This window comes from Quercus robur, chromosome 10 (genome assembly GCF_932294415.1).
Source record: "Quercus robur chromosome 10, dhQueRobu3.1, whole genome shotgun sequence".
NCBI classification, from domain to species: domain Eukaryota; kingdom Viridiplantae; phylum Streptophyta; class Magnoliopsida; order Fagales; family Fagaceae; genus Quercus; species Quercus robur.
Window position 1 is genome coordinate 54,555,392 of NC_065543.1, and position 5,150 is coordinate 54,560,541.

The following is a 5,150-nucleotide window of genomic DNA, read 5'->3' on the forward strand; positions in this document are numbered from 1 at the left end:
AAACAAATCACCGTGTCAATTTAATTTCCACTGCATATTTAGTTTAATTGGCGATTTGTTTGTGTTGTCACGCATATTGTATGTTAATCTGATTAATTAATCAACTTGGCTAATTAATTGATTAATCTATCACAAGGGGTCAATACATTTTTGGCCTATCAAGTGATATCAGAGCAGGCACACTCTGATTAGGGTTAATCTTTGTTGTGTAATCCATTGACCCCTGTTTGTCATGGATAAAGGACAGTCTCTTATTATACCTCCTTTATTTGATGGCACTAACTATGCATACTGGAAAGTACGCATGAGAGTTTTCTTGCAGTCTTTAGAAGAGAAAGTGTGGCAAGTTGTGGAAATAGGCTAGTCCAAGCCTACAAAAACGCCCGACCGACTGGGATGATGCTAAGATCAAGGCAGCAAACTTCAATAGCAGGGCGTTGAATGCTCTATTCAATACAGTCACGAATGAGGAGTTCAAGAAGATATCCTCCATTGAAACTGCAAAGGAAGCATGGACCATCCTCCAAACAACCTATGAAGGAACCAAGGCTATCAAGGATTCAAAGTTTCAGAGGCTCACTACAAGCTTTGAAGAGATCAAGATGGAGGAGGATGAGTCGTTTGATGAGTTCTATGCCAAGCTCAAGGACATAGTGAACTCATCTTTTAATCTTGGGAAACCATTCCTGAACCCAAAATTGTGAGAAAGGTGCTCAGATCTCTACCCGAGAGATTCCATGCCAAGATCACTGTCATTGAGGAATCAAAGGACATTGACAAAATTCCTTTAACTGAGCTGGTTGGAAATCTGCAGACCTATGAGTTAGGTTTGATGAGGATAGGGAAATCAAGCAAGAGCAAGAGCATGGTTTTGAAAGCCAAGAGCAGTAATACTGATAAGTCTTCTGATGATGAAGATTCTAAGATGAAGTCCTACGTCACCAGGCAATTCAATAAGTTTATGAAGAATGCCAATGCAAAGGGCTTCGACAAGGACCGTAGACAGTCGAGTTCTTCTTAGTCTAAGAGCCGAGACAAAGGGAAGAAGGATGTTAGGGATGGCGGTCAGTACACTGTTCCCTCAAGACCAAAGTGCTTTAGGTGTCAAGGCTTTGGTCACATGAAACAAGAATGCCCTACTTATCTCAAGACCATTGGAAAAAGCAAGGCACTTGCTGCTACCTTGAGTGACACTGAGCCTGAGGATGACTCCGATAATGAGGATGATGGAATCCTAAATGTCTTCACTGCCACCGTAGATCCTACTGAAGGGATTGTTGAAGATGTGGATGAAGAGGAAGAATTGGTGGAGTCTAAGATTGAGAAGATAGATGAACAAGATGACATTCACACAGCCTATGCAAAGTTATACAAGGTATCAGAAAAGCATGAGAAGTTGTATAGGTTGGCCACCAAGAAACTTAGTGATGTGGAGCTTGAACGAGAAGAAATCTCTACAAAGTTTGATGAAGCCAATCAGATTATTGAGCACTGAGATTTGAGAATAATTTCTTGGCTGAGAAGACCAAAAATCTTAAGGCAAAACTGTTCCAAGTCAAAGCTCAGTTGAAAGGGACTTCAAGTGCTAAGCTCGATGAGATGCTCAATCTTCAGAAATCGGCTTCTGATCGAACCAGTTTAGGGTATGATTTCTTTTCTCCTAGTATTGCTTCTACTAGTACTACTGTTTTTGTTTCTCCTAGTTGTAGGGAATTTAATCAAAATCCCAACCTGTGAGAAACAAAAAAAAAAAAAAAAAATAGAGAAAACACATGCCAAAGAAAGCAATCAAACGCATAAGACAATATTTACGTGGTTCGGCAATTTGCCTACGTCCACGGAGTTGCAGGGATTTCACTATTATCAGGGAAGAAGAAAAAAATACAAGATGCGGCTAAAATTATTGCTCATGATGAAAACACGGCAACCAACCCCCAAGCCTCCGCTCCATGGACTAAGCCTCAGTAAATCTCCCATTAAAAACCACGCAATATTATTCAGGTCGGGTCGGGTCGTCAAACCGGATCAAACAAAACTAGGCTCCACAAAGCCCAACACTACTAATAATATTGAAACTGAAAACAATGATGTTAAAAATGAATTAGCTAGTGAGATCTGCACAATTGGTTAGTCACGTACTGGAAGCCGTGCATTAAAATGAGAGATTGTCACTACAGAACAAGTCCAATTAGGCATTGGGGTAAGGGTTCAACTGTAAGTTGGTATAAGGTACTAGGATTCCATTACTTGTAACCGCTTGTTTTGATAATAATGAATTCTCGGGAGTGGTGACTTTAAAATCACCCAGTAGGGTTTTTACCGTGTAGGTTTTCCCCATTCGTAAACAAATCACCGTGTCAATTTAATTTTCGCTGCATGTTTAGTTTAATTGGTGATTTGTTTGTGCTGTCACGCATATTGTATGTTAATCTGATTAATTAATCAACTTGACTAATTAATTGATTAATCTATCACAAGAGGTTAATACATTCTTGGCCTATCATATAGGTCGCCTTCTTCTATTTAGGATCTTAGCCCATTGACTAAGTGGCCTAGGGTTCAACCAACCCTAATCTTCATTCTCATAATGTGTTATTACACAAATAACAAGTCAATTTTCTAGAGATTATTGGAATCTTACAAGTGAACCAAAATACCAATATGCAATATTCTCTTTTGACATTGGTATTTGCGTACTAGCTAGGGGTTTTGGCCTTTGTTCCTTGGAGGACCTGGTGGTGGTGGTTCAGCATTCTTCGGAATAGTCTTCCTTCTCCATATTAGCCCTCGTCCATGTTTTATAGTGATAGCTTCATATAATTTTTCCTCATCTCTTATGTAAGTTAACTTTTCCATATTTTCACCTGATTGTCACATTAAAAAACTTATCACAAACATATTTAAAAAAATAAAAAAAGAAATTGATACCAAACTCAAAAAAGGTTCTCCATATTTCCACATGATTGTTATATCAAAGAACTTATCACAACATATTAAGAAAATAAAATATCGTACATACAGTTAGATGGGAAGTCAAAAAGACATCGATCTTATTTTACTTCATAATATTCCACTACAATTGTGGTTGTAAAGTTGTTCTCTACCTAGCTGGTTTATTAGTTAAGATTTAGGAATCACACGATATATCACCATACATCGATTGTAACGAAATATAGATGTGATAGACATCCAAAAGGAATGGAAATTTTCTGTCCCATTTTAGGTATTTCATTTTATATACTCCAACAATTACAAGTTGTCATGTGACAATGATTTTTTTCCTTGCTATTTTAAACACCGATTATTTTATAAGGAATGAGAAAAGAATATATGACAAGTTATGTTGGATGAAGTATAAAATGAAAAATCCAAAATGGGAACAAAGGAGTATTATTCATCAAGAAGAAACGTTCTTAATAAATATTGGAGTGGTGCAGTTTATAAATGTTTGTTTCATTATACACTATTCATTGATCTCAATCTAATCTTCTTGTGGAGGCTGGAGACTTAAAAGTTAGTTTGAAGACATCTAATTGATTGCAATAATTATCTCATGCATTTATTATGCATCATTCCTTTAACGATGTATAAACCTAGCTCATAGTGTATGAACTCTATAGTTGTATGAGACCCATACATTATAAGTGTAATGATACATATATTCTATGCATGTATGTCATATTTTCTCCTTCATTGTATGATGCATGAATATTTAGCTTGCAAAAGAAATTGATTGTAGCTCTAGCACTTTTTGGAGACATATTTAATATACATTTGCATAATTGCATCTAAATATGGAGGTCTACACACAACAGGGGAGTGAAAAATAAAAAAGGCTCTCCATCCCTCTCTCTTGTTTGTTCACACACACACACACAAATAAACAACATAAGCTTTGATCTTTGATAGCTAAACGTACATGCCAAACAATATAAATTTAACAAAAAAGGTGCTGCCTTCTAATTTAGTTTTACCGGTGAAAAACAAGCTCCATGAAAGAAATATAGGGCAGTAAAAGTACAAGAAAACCTATAGGTGGAAGCCTCTCTTCAGCTCAAGCCTCACGTTGCCTTGTGGAAGAATAACATTTGAAAGTTCAAAAACGTGTACAAAACACTTTTGAACGTTTAGACCCCCAAAAATTAACTTAACCAACACAAGCATTATGTCAAACAACAAGTGTGCGGAAACTTAACATATGCTATAATGTGAAATAGGTTAAATACTATCTAAGCCATAACAAAATAAAATCACAGCAAATAATATAAAGGCAAAGATAGAGAGGAAGGAAGATGCAAACACAAAGACAACACGCGATGTGTTATCGAAGAGGAAACCGAAGACCTCGGCGAAAAACCTCTCCGCCGCCCTCCAAGCGGTAATCAATCCACTAGAAAATACAGTTGGGATACAAGGACAGCAATAGACCCTCCAAACCTAATCTACCCAGTGCACCTAAGCCCTCCAAGCTTCTTGCTCCAACGAGGTTGCGCCGAACCTTTTTCTTTTCTAGCTTCTCGGATTCCGCTACTAAACCATAGCATCAACCAATGAAGATTGGCTCCTTCCTAACTGCTTCCCAGAACTCCAAAACGACTGTCTCACAAAGATGATGATGGTGAGAATCAGGTTTGGTATAATGCCTCTCAAGGATTTTACAATGGAGAGGAAGAGAGTTGAGGAATATGATGAGACTCTAAGGTAGGGATTGTGTGTGAAACAATCTTGTTTTTCTTTAGGGTTTCTCTCTCAAAATTCTCTCTGGAAGCTCTCTTTCAATCGTGGGTTAAAGGGGTATTTATACTGGAGTGGGAGAGGAATGTGAAACGTCAGGATTTTACAAAACAGGGGTGGCTCGCGGCTTGACCTCGCGGCTTGACCAAGTCGCGAGATCCAGTCGCGAGTTAACCGTATGGCCAGTTGTCCTGTTTTGTCCTGTAGTGCTCCAGCTAGCATGACTGTTCATCTTCCAGCATGCTTGGCACGAGTGCAGCTTCTGGCGGCTTGCAGCCGCGAGTCCACCCGCGAGTCCCAGCCGCGAGTCTCTGTTTTCTTGCACACTCTTGAGCAAACTTCACTCTATCTCACTCATTACCCTTACAACAAACCCACCTAAATACAGGGTTACTAAATGCTGAATTACAAGCAAA

The 5,150-nt window shown here is 38.3% G+C and overlaps 1 long non-coding RNA gene across 1 annotated transcript; it reads right to left on the bottom strand.

The window, feature by feature from the left end:
- Positions 1–2,539: 2,539 nt before the first annotated feature.
- On the bottom strand, positions 2,540–4,004 carry LOC126702652 (uncharacterized). The gene is made up of 2 exons (XR_007647811.1): positions 3,975–4,004; positions 2,540–2,864 (listed from the first exon to the last, which is right to left on the bottom strand). It is a non-coding gene; the product is annotated as an uncharacterized LOC126702652 (long non-coding RNA).
- Between the last annotated feature and the right edge of the window lie 1,146 nt (positions 4,005–5,150).